The sequence below is a fragment of the Rhineura floridana genome, chromosome 3 (genome assembly GCF_030035675.1).
Source record: "Rhineura floridana isolate rRhiFlo1 chromosome 3, rRhiFlo1.hap2, whole genome shotgun sequence".
Taxonomy (NCBI): Eukaryota; Metazoa; Chordata; class Lepidosauria; order Squamata; family Rhineuridae; genus Rhineura; species Rhineura floridana.
This window is the reverse complement of record NC_084482.1, coordinates 161,768,229-161,782,604: the sequence shown is the minus strand read 5'-3', so window position 1 is coordinate 161,782,604 and position 14,376 is coordinate 161,768,229.

Here is a 14,376-nt window from a genome sequence, read left to right as displayed (position 1 = left end):
CCCCCCCCTTCCCTTCATCCCCTATTCAAGACCACTGGTAGAAAGGATGTGAAGGGGGAGGAATTGGGTGGATAGGCACTGAGCAGAGAGAACATCACTCTCACTGGCTTTTGCGTGGCTATGCACAGCAGTTGTTGTTGTTGTTATGTGCCTCCAAGTTGACTACAACTTATGGTGACCCTATGAATCAGCGACCTCCAGTAGCGTCTGTCATGAACCACCCTGTTCAGATCTTGTAAGTTCAGGTCTGTGGCTTCCTTTATGGAATCAATCCATCTCTGGTTTGGCCTTCCTCTTTTTCTACTCCCTTCCGTTTTCCCACTGTTATTATCTAAGCATTATTGTCTTTTCTAGTGAATCATGTCTTCTCATGATGTGTCCAAAGTATGATAACCTCAGTTTCATCGTTTTAGCTTCTAGTGATAGTTCTGGTTTAATTTGTTCTAACACCCATTATTTGTCTTTTTCGCAGTCCATGGTATCTGCAAAGCTCTTCTCCAACACCACATTTCAAATGAGTTTATTTTTCTCTTATCCGCTTTTTTCACTGTGCAACTTTCACATCCATACATAGAAATTGGGAATACCATAGTATGAATGATCCTGACTTTTGTGTTCAGTGATATATCTTTACATTTGAGGACCTTTTCTAGTTCTCTCACAGCTGCCCTCCCCAGACCTAACCTTCTTCTGATTTCTTTACTATTGTCTCCATTTTGGTTATTATTATTATTATTAACTTTATTTATACCCCGCCATTTTTTCAAATTGGAACTCATGGCGGCTTCCAGATAAAAGACACATACAATTAAAAACCTATCAAAAATAAAAGCATATAATACATAAATGAATAAGTATAAACAAATATAATTAAAAAATGAACTCTAGTTTAAAATAGCATTAAAGTGTTTCTAATAATTAAAAACCATAATCATAAAATCAGAATAATTAAAAAATAAACTGGCAAGAACAATATAACACCCTTTTGGGCCTATCCTTGGCCGCCTTCAGAATCAAAGGCTTGCTGAAATAAGAAAGTTTTTACCTGTCGGTGAAAGGACTGCAGGGAAGGGGTCATTCTTATCTCCCTAGGGAGGGAATTCCAAAGCCTAGGGGCCACCACCAAGAAGGCCCTATCTCATATTCCCACTAGTTGTACTTGTGTGGATGTAGGTATTGAAAGAAGGGTCTCTCCTGAAGATCTCAGGGTCCGGGCAGGCACATAGAGGGCGATGTGATCTGACAAATAGCCTGGACCCAAGCCGTATAGGGCTTTATAGGTCAGCACCAGCACTTTGAATTGTGTCCGGAAACAAACTGGCAGCCAGTGGAGCTTTTTTAACAGGGGAGTCGTATGGTCCCTGTAATCAGCCCCAGTTAACATTCTGGCTGCAGCACGTTGTACCAACTGAAGTTTGCGAGCAGTCTTCAGAGGCAGCCCCACGTAGAGCGCGTTACAGTAATCTAAACGGGATGTGACTAAGGCATATGTCACCGTGGTCAAATCAGACGGGTCAAGGAACAGGCGCAATTGGCGCACTAATCTCAAATGTGCAAAAGCCCTCCTGGCCACTGCAGAAACCTGGGAATCCAAATTTAAAGTTGAGTCCAGGAGGACACCCAAACTGCGAACCTGTGTCTTCAGGGGAAGTATAACCCCATCCAGCACAGGCTGTGCCTGCAAGGGGAAGAGGACCATCACAGCCCAGGGAGGGAGAGCCATCTGCCTGCTTGTGCTGCTGCTGCTCCTGCTTGGCTAACATCTCTGCTCTCTCCTTCTTGGGCTCCTGCTCTGCACGTGGGCACCTTGCAGGACCAGGCCCCAGGTACTCAGCCAGCTGTGCCTGATACTGTTCCACCTGTCCCTTCTCTGGAGGGGATATATAAGCCGGCTGGCTGAGGGGGCTTGGGAGATCCAGTGCCTGCAAGGGAAGAGGACCATCACTGCCCAGGGAGGGAGAGCCATCTGCCTGCTTTGCTGCTGCTTTGCTGCTGCTGCTTGGCTGGCGTCTCTGCTCTCTCCTTCTTGGGCTCCTGCTCTGCACGTGGGCACCTTGCAGGACCAGGCCCCAGGTACTCAGCCAGCTGTGCCTGATACTGTTCCACCTGTCCCTTCTCTGGAGGGGATATATAAGCCGGCTGGCTGAGGGGGCTTGGGAGACCCATTGCCTGCAAGGGAAGAGGACCATCACTGCCCAGGGAGGGAGAGCCATCTGCCTGCTTTGCTGCTGCTGCTTGGCTGGTGTCTCTGCTCTCTCCTTCTTGGGCTCCTGCTCTGCACGTGGGCACCTTGCAGGACCAGGCCCCAGGTGGCGTTATACGTGGGAAGAAGAACGGTCTTAGTGCTGGCATTTGGGCGCACAGAATACGGGACTGTGTCTTCTGTGTGGGTTTGAAGTGGATGAATGGGTGTTATATGAGTGTATGTTGTGAGTGAATGTGTATTTTTATGTATATGAGTTTTTTGTATTTATAGTTTATCATGTGCCTTGGGAAGAGATTTTATCATCAAGAGGGGAGACCTGAGGGGGCCCCAATTGCCGTAGTGACGGGTAGAGGGAGGTATAGTGATATGAGAGGGACGTGCCAGGTAAGGAGAACGCGGCCCAGACATGTAGTGGCTGTGCCGCGTTCTGGTCCTTCTCATACCCGCAGGGTTGTTGGTTGTCCTATCAGCCAACTCTCAGATCTCCAGTTGCTGCTCTTTAATGCCAGATCGGTAGATAATAAAACCTCCCTCGTCCATGATTTGATTGTGGACGAGGTGGCCGATCTGGCATGTATAACCGAGACCTGGGTGGGTGAACAGGGAGGAGTTAGTCTCTCCCAGCTCTGCCCACCGGGGTATCTGGTTCAGCATCATGGTAGATCTGAGGGTCGGGGAGGTGGGGTTGCTGTGGTCTATAAGAGTTCCATCTCACTCACCAAGCACCATGTCCATGCAATCACTGGTCTGGAGTGTTTGCACCTTGTGCTGGGCCAGAGGGACAGACTGGGAATCCTTTTGGTATACCACCCACCTTGCTGCCCAATGGCTTCCCTAACTGAGCTGGCGGAAGTGGTCTCAGAGGTACTGTTGAGATCCCCCAGACTATTAGTACTGGGAGATCTCAACATTCATGCTGAGGCTACTTTGTCTGGGGCAGCTCAGGACTTCATGGCCGCCATGACAACCATGGGGCTGTCTCAATATGTTAGTGGCCCAACACATACATCGGGGCATACTCTTGACCTGGTCTTTGCTACCGGACATGGGGATAGTGATCTGGATGTGGGGAGTTTTACATCTCTCCCGTTGTCATGGACAGATCATTGCTTGCTGAAGTTTAGACTTTCAGTAGCCTTTTCCCTCTGCAAGGGTGGGGGACCTATTAAATTGGTCTGCCCCCGGAGACCAATGAATTCTGAAGGTTTTCAAAAGGCTCTGGGGGTTTTTCCGGGTGATAAGACTGGCGCTCCTGTCGAAGCCCTGGCCGATCTGTGGAATACAGAGATGACCCGGGCTGTTGACACGATCGCTCCTGCGCGCCCTCTCCTATGTAGAGCTCATACAGCTCCTTGGTATACTCCGGAGCTGAGAGCGATGAAACAAGACAGGAGGCGGCTTGAGCGGAGATGGAGACGAACTCCCGACGAATGCAGTTATGAGCTGGTTCGTGCTTCTACTAAGCTCTATGTAGGAGCGGTGAGGGCGGCAAAAAACCAACATTTCGCCGCCACTATTCAGTCATCTCTCTCACGCCCACGGGAGCTTTTTAAAGTGGTTCGTGGCCTACTCCATCCAGGCCTACAAGATACGGCAGATACATCGGTAGCTCGATGTAATAAATTTGCTGAACACTTCCAGCATAAGATCTCATGCATTCGCCGGGACTTAGACTCCTATTTAATAGCAGTTAATCCTACTGAGGTGTCCGGAGCACAGTCTTGTCATGTCTTGTTGGATGAGTTTCAGTTGGTTCAGTTCGAGGACGTGGACAAGGTGCTTGGACAGGTTCGTGCAACCACTTCGGTACTGGATCCTTGCCCCTCTTGGCTAATTAAAACTAGCAAGGAAGGAACAGTTGGCTGGGCCAAGGAAGTGATTAATGCCTCTTTACGAGAGGGAGTGGTCCCTGGCTGTCTGAAAGAGGCGGCAGTGAGACCACTCCTGAAAAAACCTTCCTTGGACCCAGAGGATTTCAGCAGCTACAGACCAGTAGCCAATGTTCCGTTCCTGGGCAAGATCCTGGAACGTGTGGTTGCTGACCAGCTCCAGGTGCTATTGGATGAAACCGATTATCTAGATCCATTTCAATCGGGGTTCAGGCCTGGTTTTGGCACTGAGACTGCCTTGGTCGCCCTGTTTGTTGACCTATGTCGGGAGAGAGACAGAGGGAGTGTAACTCTGTTGATTCTCCTTGACCTCTCAGTGGCTTTTGATACCATCGACCATGGTATCCTTCTGGAGAGGCTTGTGGAGTTGGGAGTTGGAGGCACTGCTTGGCAGTGGTTCCGCTCCTACTTAGCGGGTCGTCTCCAGAAGATAGTGCTTGGGGAACATTGCTCGACACCGTGGGTTCTCCAATGTGGGGTCCCGCAGGGTTCGGTTCTGTCTCCCATGCTTTTTAACATTTATATGAAGCCTCTGGGGGCGGTCATCAGGAGTTTTGGAGTGTGTTGTCATCAGTATGCTGATGACACGCAGCTCTACTTCTCCTTTACATCTTTTTCAGGTGAGGCAGTCGATGTGCTGAACCGTTGCCTGGCTGTGACAATGGACTGGATGAGAACTAACAAACTGAGACTCAATCCTGACAAGACTGAGATGCTGTTGGTGGATGGTTTCTCTGATCGGATGGTGGATATATACCCTGTCCTGGATGGGGTTACACTCCCCCTAAAGGAACAGGTGCATAGTCTGGGAGTCATCTTAGACTCTTCCCTCACACTTGAGGCTCATGTAGCCTCGGTGGCCCGGAATGCGTTCTACCAACTTCGGTTGGTAGCCCAGCTACATCCCTATCTGAGTAAGGAGGACCTCACATCAGTGGTACATGCTATGGTAACCTCGCGTCTGGACTACTGCAATGCGCTTTACGTAGGGCTACCTTTGAAGACGATTCGGAAGCTACAGCTAGTGCAAAATGCGGTGGCCAGACTGCTAACAAGAACTAAGCAGTCTGAGCATATAACACCTGTGCTAGCCCATTTGCACTGGCTTCCAATATGCTTCCGGGCCAGATTCAAAGTGTTGGTACTTACCTATAAAGCCTTATACGGCACGGGACCACGATATCTGTCGGAACGCCTCTCCCGATATGAACCGGCCCGTACACTACGGTCTACTACGAAGGCCCTCCTCCGGGTTCCGACTCATAGGGAAGCCCGGAGAGTGGTGACAAGATCTAGGGCCTTCTCAGTGGTGGCCCCCGAACTATGGAATGGTCTCCCCGAGGAGGTGCGCCTGGCGCCGACACTATCATCTTTTCGGCGCCAGGTTAAAACCTTTCTCTTCTCTGAGGCATTTTAATTCCTGTTAATTCTAAATTATTATATTTTGATTTTAGACTGTACAGTTTTTTGTACAGTTTTGTATTGTGATATACTGTATTGTGTTGTTTTTATTGTATTTTTAATGTTCACCGCCCAGAGAGCTGTTGCTAGTCGGGCGGTATATAAGCTTAATTAAATAAATAAATAAATAAATATCTCTATTCCCTGATCTGCCTTACGACTGACCAGGAGCACCTCTGTCTTGTCTGGATTAAGCTTCAATTTGTTCACCCTCATCCAATCCACCACTGATGCCAGACCCCAGTTTAAAACCAAGACAGCTTCCTTGGAAGAAGGTGGAAAGGAGAAATAGAGTTGGGTGTCATCAGCGTACTGGTGGCACCGAACTCCAAACACCCGAGCAACCTCTCCCAGCGGTTTCATGTAGATATTAAATAACATAGGGGACAAAACTTAGCCCTGAGGGACTCCACAGGCCAGCGGCCAAGGAGTCAAACAGAAGTCCCCCAATACCACCTTCTGGGTTTGCCCCTCCAGGAAGGATCGGAGCCACTGCAAAACAGTGCCCCCAAGTCCCATCCCAGCTAGGCGGTCCAGGAGGATACCATCGTCGATGGTATCGAAAGCCGCTGAGAGGTCCAGCAGAACCAACAGGGACACACTCCCCCTGTCCAGTTCTCTGCGTAGGTCATCCACCAAGCCGACCAAAGCCATCTCCATCCCATACTCAGGCCTGAAACCAGATTGAAATGGATCTAGATACTCCGTTTCATCCAGGAATCCCTGGAGCTGATAGGCCACCACACGGGGTTAATGACTGTGCCAAGGTATTGATAATCCTTAACAAGTTCCATGTCCTCATTGTCAACTGTAAAGTTGCATAAATCTTCTGTTGTCATTACTTTAGTCTTCTTGATGTTCAGCTGTAGTCCTGCTTTTGTGCTTTCCTCTTGAACTTTCATCAGCATTCGTTTCAAATCATTACTGGTTTCTGCTAGTAGTATGGCATCCTCTGCATATCTTAAATTATTGATATTTCTCCCTCCAGTTTTCACATCTCCTTCATCTTGGTCCAGTCCTGCTTTCCGTATGATATGTTCTGCGTGCAGATTAATTAAACAGGGTGATAAAATATACCCCTGTCTCACACCCTTTCCGATGGGGAACCAATTGGTTTCTCCACATTCTGTCCTTACAGTAGCCTCTTGTGCAGAGTATGGGTTGCACAGCAGACCCACCACATTCTTTCCAAGTTGCTAAAGAAACTCCACAGAAAACAATGAATGTTAATGATTACCATGAATACCTCATTGACAGAAATTAAAGAGAATACAACAGTAAAATTATTCTTATATTTGAAGCTTTAAAAAACAAAATCTGGTAGCCGCAAAAGTTGACAGCAAACATAGTCTGAATAGGTGGTGAACATGTGAACTGAAGGGAAGTCTGGTGGCAAATCTGATTTCAATGAAATTCTTGTCCATCCCTAGATAGAACAACCACCTCCTCAATCTGGTCACCACATGGAAAGACTCAGCCAGTAGAGAAATAAGCCTTCTTTGCTGTCACCATTGCCATATGGCAGGCACAAAGATGTGCTCATACCTCAGTTTGATTCAATTCATTCTGGGATTTTTGCCATCTGCATTCTAGCTGTTGTCCTTCTTGCTTGGTAGCTCAGAATTCCCCAGTATACCAGGGAGATAGCCAGAGTCCACAATGTTGGAGGGGGCACCTAAAAGCCATCTCAAGACCTGTCTCCATCTCAGTGAGATGAGGGCTTCAGCAGAATTGTCAGCCAAGCCAGTTGAAAAATGCCCCAGCACATTCAGAAATCATTCAGATTCCATAGGTCTCTGGGGCAGACCACCTTAATGGGCCACCCACTTCTGCAGGAGGCACAGCAATTTCCAGATAAAATCCCACCAGATAATGATCTGTCCATGATAACAGGTTCAACACCTCCCCCCTGCCAATGACACACAGTCTTGTTGTGAAGACCAGATTGGGGATATATCCTACTATATGGGTTGGGCCTTTAATGTACTGAGAAAACCCCATGGTTGTTATAGAGACCATGCAGGCCTGGGACAGCACTGTGGTGGCAGCCTCAGCCTCTGGGAATACTTTGTCCCTGTTGAACTTCAGGTGCTTGATGAAGACCTTTTTCTTTCAGCAGGCATTTTACAGACATTTTCTCTTTCTATGATTAATTTATATTGATTTTATCCACTGCATGCTTTTTATAATGTTTATGCATACTGGTGATTAAATAAAATAAACAAACAAACCATAGATTAATCAAAGCAGGCACCTTTAATATTCATTAGACTGAACTGGTTCAGAATTCCTAGCCTCCTTGAATTAATGCATGGTTAGCACGAAAGATGGAAATTTTATTCAGGATGGCCAGTCTTGCTAATACAATATACAGGTATTAGTAAGGTATACTGTATATCTCTGGTCTCGACGTTTCCAGGCCGCAGTCAGTACCGCCGGGGGGTTTCCATCAACAATGTCCCATAAATCCTCTGTTATCAGCAAAGCCCGCATCCTCGGCTTCCAGCTGCCATAATTCCTTTCATTAAGCCGTTCCATCGGCAAGCCTCCCCCAGACAGGTTTACAGCCATGTTGCTCACCTCCATCTGGTACAATCAATCAAGCTGCCCTCTCTGGAACTCCGTCTGCCATTCAGACCAGCAACTTACTCCCGTGTAATGCGCTGTGGATCTGGGCCCATAACCCCTGTTGGCGTGTGTGCATTGTTGCGTGAAACAGCATACATTACGTTGGAGTTAAGTCGAGCAAGAAACTTCTTCAGAGCATTAGAGCATGTTAAGAGTCTTTATTCAAAGACATTAAGGCTTTTCAGCAGTTTCCTTCCCCCCCTCTAGCTCTACAGCACATTTCTCTTCAAAAGCAAAAGTAAGACAGCCTCTCAGGTCAGAGACTTGATGCAGAAGAACAACAACTCACAGACTCTGTTAGAACTTTCCCAGTCTATATCTTGATGGTTACCATAACAACGGCCTTCACTGTCCGTTCCCAGACTGGCAAAGACATAACTCCTCTTTACTTTCAAAACTTTCAGACTTGATGGAAAACTACTAGGCCTCACGCCAACAATATCTGCCACATATTCCTTTTGTAGTAGATGTTGTAGGAACAGAGATTGTGATGTAGCGTTTAATGATCTAGCGATCTGTATTATACACACAGAGCACATTTTCCCTCTTTCCCCAAAGTCATAACCCCTTTGGATCAGTTACAGTGATGAGTGCCATGCCAGAACCAATATATTTCATGGCTGTGCACACCCTGCAGACCCCGGGATATCACCCCTGCAAAATAAAAATCTAATAGTTTTCTTTATTTCTGTAAGCATTCCATTGCTTGCAGGAGTCACAAAAGCCTATCACATAAATAAATCATAATACACACTCACTTCCCCCAGTATTTCCAGACACATACGTACTCTCATCTCAACAGGGTGCATATATCCTTTTAGAGCAGTAGCAGCTGTGACATCTACACCACATGTTTCAAAGACTAATGCTGTAGGCAATCCAGATGATACTTAGAAGGTTCACAAAAATAACCCTTGCATACCAAAAGGTCTTCATCTCAAAAAGTATCCTTTATTTTATGGATGGATAAAAGGGGGGGGAGGTTGCTAAGCCATGATTTGATTGGCATTAACTAACTGAACCTTTTTCAGTACCAAATATAAATCAGTTTCTTACTGTAAATTAATATTCTGATACATTGCAGATTTAAAGAACTATACTCAAAAATATCCTACTACTTTGACTTCCAAGAGTTCTCCACAGACTCACAATTTTAATGACCCATACATTGAAGAACAATAAATGTTTAATTCCACCCATTCAAAAATCATAAATGGTGGAACCAATGATAAAAGCAGAGATTAGTGGATTAAGATTTGAGCTTGCATCTGACTTAGTTTAGGCCTATTTGGACCAGTCTTTATTTTTATTTGTAAACTGGAGAAGAATATTTATTTATTTATTTCATACCCAATCTTCTGGACCGTCTGCATGCACAGGAGATGCTCTACCACTGCTTGTTGCTCAAGCAAGGCTTAACTGGAACAGGAAGCCCTCTTATACTTCCTGTATAGAATAATGCAACAGTTCACTTGGGTGGGTGGCGTCAGTGCGTGGTCTGCAGGTAGCTGTCTCTTACTAGAATCCCAACAGCTCCTGACACAAGCTAATTCTTGGGTTGCATGCTTCTAAACAAGTTAGGACTGAGAAGATATAAACAGATCAGCTCTTATAATGCAAGCGATCTCTGACTGTGATTATGGTTCTTTAACCGTAATCTTTAACTTTCTGAACAAGGAGCAAGTGATTTGCTAATTATAACTGAGGTAGAGGATGGCCCTTTACTTCTTAGACTTCCTGAGGAAAATGAAAATGACCCTGACATCATTTCCAGATAAGGCTGTTCCTTTGCATGCCTGGGCAGAGTGGAAGCAATTCATTTGTGCTTTCCGAAAGCTGAGTGGGACACTTCAGCATTGAGGGTAAGAAAGGTGAGAGAGAGCACATTTGGGTCTCATACCATCTTGTCTGAACTTGCCCCTGCAAAGCTAAGCACAGCTGCAGAATAAACACTCATAAAGAAAGCTTCCCGCGAGAGGCTGAACAAATTGATTCAACAACGTGGTTTCAGATTTTTTTCACCCAAGAGACAAGCTTCCAATAAGCACATAGTTTTGGGCAGATTTTTCATTTTATATTACCAATAAATATGTCCTCTCTAGGTTACTGTACCAATAATCTATGAATTGTTTCTATTGCTAGGAGCATTTCAAGAAAGTAGTATGTCACTTGAATCATTTGCATTCCCTGGGTCTTATAAGGTCCCTAAAAGATGCAACTCTGCAGCCATATATGTATGTTTGCATCACTTGTCTGATATTTTTTAGAAATCCTTTGTCACTTTGCATTTTTTGCAAGGTACTTGAACCACTTGAGAATATTCTACTAATTTTTGCATGCTTTGTACAGCTAGTGTTGCAGGAATCACTCACCTTTCAATATATTGTGAGAAAACTGCCCCTCCCCCATCCACAAGGATGTAACTGTTGCAGTGTGAGCTGTTCTCAAGAAAAATGGAACAGCCTGATGATCAGAAGAGTCTGAGAGGCAATATGACTCAAATATTCACCAATCTTCGTATTGCTATTGAGGTATTGCATTTATTTATATATTTTATTTCTCACCCAGTCTCATGAAAAGAAGCCATATAGATTGGTTCCGTGGTTCTGGGTCAGTAGCGGATTAAGTAGTGGGATGGCACCACTCCCCTGACCCAGTGGCGTCACTAGGGTTGGTGTCACCCGGTGCGGTAACTCATGGTGTCACCCCCATGGACCTCCTCCTGTACCAGACCATACAGAATCCTTAGTAATGTTTTTTGTACTAATGTTACTCGTAAATCGTAATTCCCGTATATCACTGAATGTAATGGCAACAGTAGTGACATAAACAACTAGCAAAATTAAAATTACACCTTTAAATTACAATATCATACGCACAGCCTAAATTTATTTACATTTACATAGCTTCATGTGGTTAAAGTGAAAATTCGGTAAGAAAACAATATAATTCTTTGTTATGTTTACTCAGAAGTCCCATTAATTTACAGCACAATCCTAACAATGTCTACTCAAAAGTAAGTCCTAATGAATTCAATGGGGTTTACTCCAGGTACATGGGATCAGCATTTCTTTACTCCCAGAAAAGCAAGTATTGGATTAAAGCTTTCATATTGGAAAGGTTTTCAAAGCACTGCCTTCTCCAACAGCCCAGGGTCTGACTGCTCCACACAAGAGAAAAAAATCTTTAACCCATATTCTTACTTACTCAAACTGAAGACCTCAAAACCACCATTTTGACGTAATGAAGCCTAAGCACTGCCTGGGTCAACAGATCACAAGCCTGGCTCCCCTTATTGGCTACAATCCTGAAAGGGCGGGGTTAGAGGCCAGAGCTTGGAAAAGTTATTTTTTGGAACTATATCTCTCATCAGCCCAATCCAGTGGCCATGCTGGCTGGGGCTGATGGGAGCTGTAGTTTAAAAAAGTAACTTTTCCAAGCTCTGGCTAAAAGCTGCTATACAGATCGGTTAAAAAACAGATTAAACAGTCATGGGGGGGCTGACGTTTTGGTGTATATCTCGAGAACCAGACGACCTAGAAACTTAGGGTTTTTTTATATTGAAGCTGAGAGTCCGGAGATTAAGGTAAGTTAGCTGGAGACCCAGAGGGGACCCCCCAAAACTGGAAACTCCAGCCAAAAACCAGACACTGGGTAACCCTACTCCATCTTGCACCCCCTGATTGACTGTACCCCGACCCCCCCTTGGTACGCCACTGAAGCATGCAGCGGGTTTACAGAGGCAGCGCTTGCCTGGGCTGGAGGTTTGAATCTCCCACTCTTTGGCTGCAGAGCGGTTTTTCCCCCACCCTGCCTGGGAAGCCACTCAGGCACGCAGCCCAAGAGCAGGCAGGGGATTCAAACCTCCCGCCTAAAATTCACAGCTGATGAGCAGGCAGGCCAGGCAGGATGGGAGAAAAAAACGCTCTGCAGCCGAAGAGCGGGAGATTCCCCAAGAGGGAAGTGGCTGGCGAGATGGCCGCTGCAGGGCTGAAGACAGAGATAGGTGCCTAGGGGCGGCTCTGGGTGTCACCCCCCTCTGATGGTGTCACCCGGTGCGGTCCACACACCCCTAGTGACGCCGCTGCCCTGACCTTCATTTGGTCACATTGCTGCTGCTTACCAGGAGGTACGGGGTAAGGAGCAAGATTGTTTCTCATTTTCCCACTCTTAATTCCAGTTCTCCACATTTCCACTTCAACTTGCATTTAAAAAAAACTCCTCATGAAAATTCATCAGCATTTGACTGCAATCTCCCCCAATATACACATCTTTGTATGCAATTTTGACTGCTATGCACATCTTACACCGCATCTTTTCCTTATATAATGCATTCTTGTATGCTATTTTCACTAATATATGCCTTTTATGCACACTTTACCATAGTATATTCATTTGTGTACACACTGGAAAACTGCATTGCAGAATTCAGAGAAGCGCCATTTTTGGCTGGGTTCAGTTTGCATATCGTTTCAAAAAGTGCCAGTTAGGCAGGTTTGTGCATCAATGGAAATGGCATTCAATTTCTCCCCAACCCTATCCACAAGCTCTTCTTTTTAGCATATGGAACTGTCTACCCCTGCCAGGCTAATCCAAGATAACAGAACAAAATCTGGATGGGTGAGAGATTCTGTGGGTACATCAGAGATGCTTACTTCTAGTATTCTTGCAACAGCATAAATTAGAATATATATCCTGGCAATGCACTTCCAAACCTCTGCACAATATGAAGGGCATGTGTATAGTGTGAGACAATGTCTTTCCTTCAGCAGCAACATTATTTTCATCCTCTGTTTTGATGGAGCATCTCCTTATGATGCTTGTCGGTCCTGACAATGCTCAAGAGAAAAGAGAAAGTGGATACTCCAAGACACAATTGAAATGAAAAAATGCCACTGTCAGGTCTGTGTTAGTGCCTCATATCAAGTCCCAGACTGGGGGGGGGAACCATTTACCAGACATACAGAGAACCTGGGCTAACCATCCGTCATTAATATTTGATTTTTCTGCTTCTATCGATTAAAGGCAAAATGTTGTCACCAAACTGAATCTCACAACTGCCATGGGAAGCTATTTTCTCTCAGAGTTGTATGCTTGCAAGTGAGGCTGCACACATATAATGGTGTACTGATGATAACTGCTCAACAATTAATTTTAAGGTACAGACCACCGTTGTGCAATGCAACATTTTTCTTTTTTTAAAAAAGTATTGTCATAGAGCACCCAAAGCAAGACAAATCACAGCAATTTAATTCCTTTTCTTTGCAGGAGAAAATAGCTATAGATTCACCAGAGCATTTGGGGATTTCTATGTGCTTTTATTCATTTGTCTGCACATTTTTTAGCCATATGATCTGTTCTAGCAGCCCATGACTGGAGCTCCCTTCTGGATGTCTGTCTACATTTTCAAAATGTACAGATTTTGGCTGTCCCATTTACTCCAGCGGAAGGAAGGAAGTTGAGCAAAACGATGACCACACAGAAAATGTTCTCTGTTAGAATGAAGGAGGGAGCTGTTGTTCGTGGGAGACCACCCCCTGTGGATCGGTGCTCCTGCACATGAAGGAAAAAAAGAAAAAGAGGCAGCCTCTAAGTGCACAGAAGTGTCTCTACTGAGCCCAACATGTTTCAAATAATATAGATCTGTCTTCAGTGGCATGCTGAGGCTGAGCTATCTTGAATCTTCAGCCTCCAATGCTGTTGCAAGGGAATTGCAACATTCAATATACATCTGTAGCTGGAGTCATTCTCTCTCTCTCTCTCCTCCCCCCATCCTTCTGCCTTTGGTGCCTTCCCATTTTCTCCTTTTTCTGTTCCCGCACATGGCATACGTTCACTCCAAGCATCCTTATCCAATAAGAGAAAGCCCCACATTTTGTAGCATCTATAACAGTTAAGCTCCATTGACTAACATACCCTGCTTCAGCAGGCAGGGCAAGGCAAAGAGAGTCGCTTTGCACACAGCAACAACAACAAAACGTAATTGCGTATAGCCATAGGCCTTTGCAAGATACAAAAGAAATTTAAAATAGATGGGCAAATAAGACATCAGGAGGGCTAGAATTAGTCCAGATTTAAAAAACAATCACAAGACATTGTAGGTCTTGATATGTCTCGCTCGCAGCTTCCTAACTGCCAAGGAAAAGTTGGCCACCATGACTGTTATTTGTTTGAAATTGTCAGCTAAAAGAT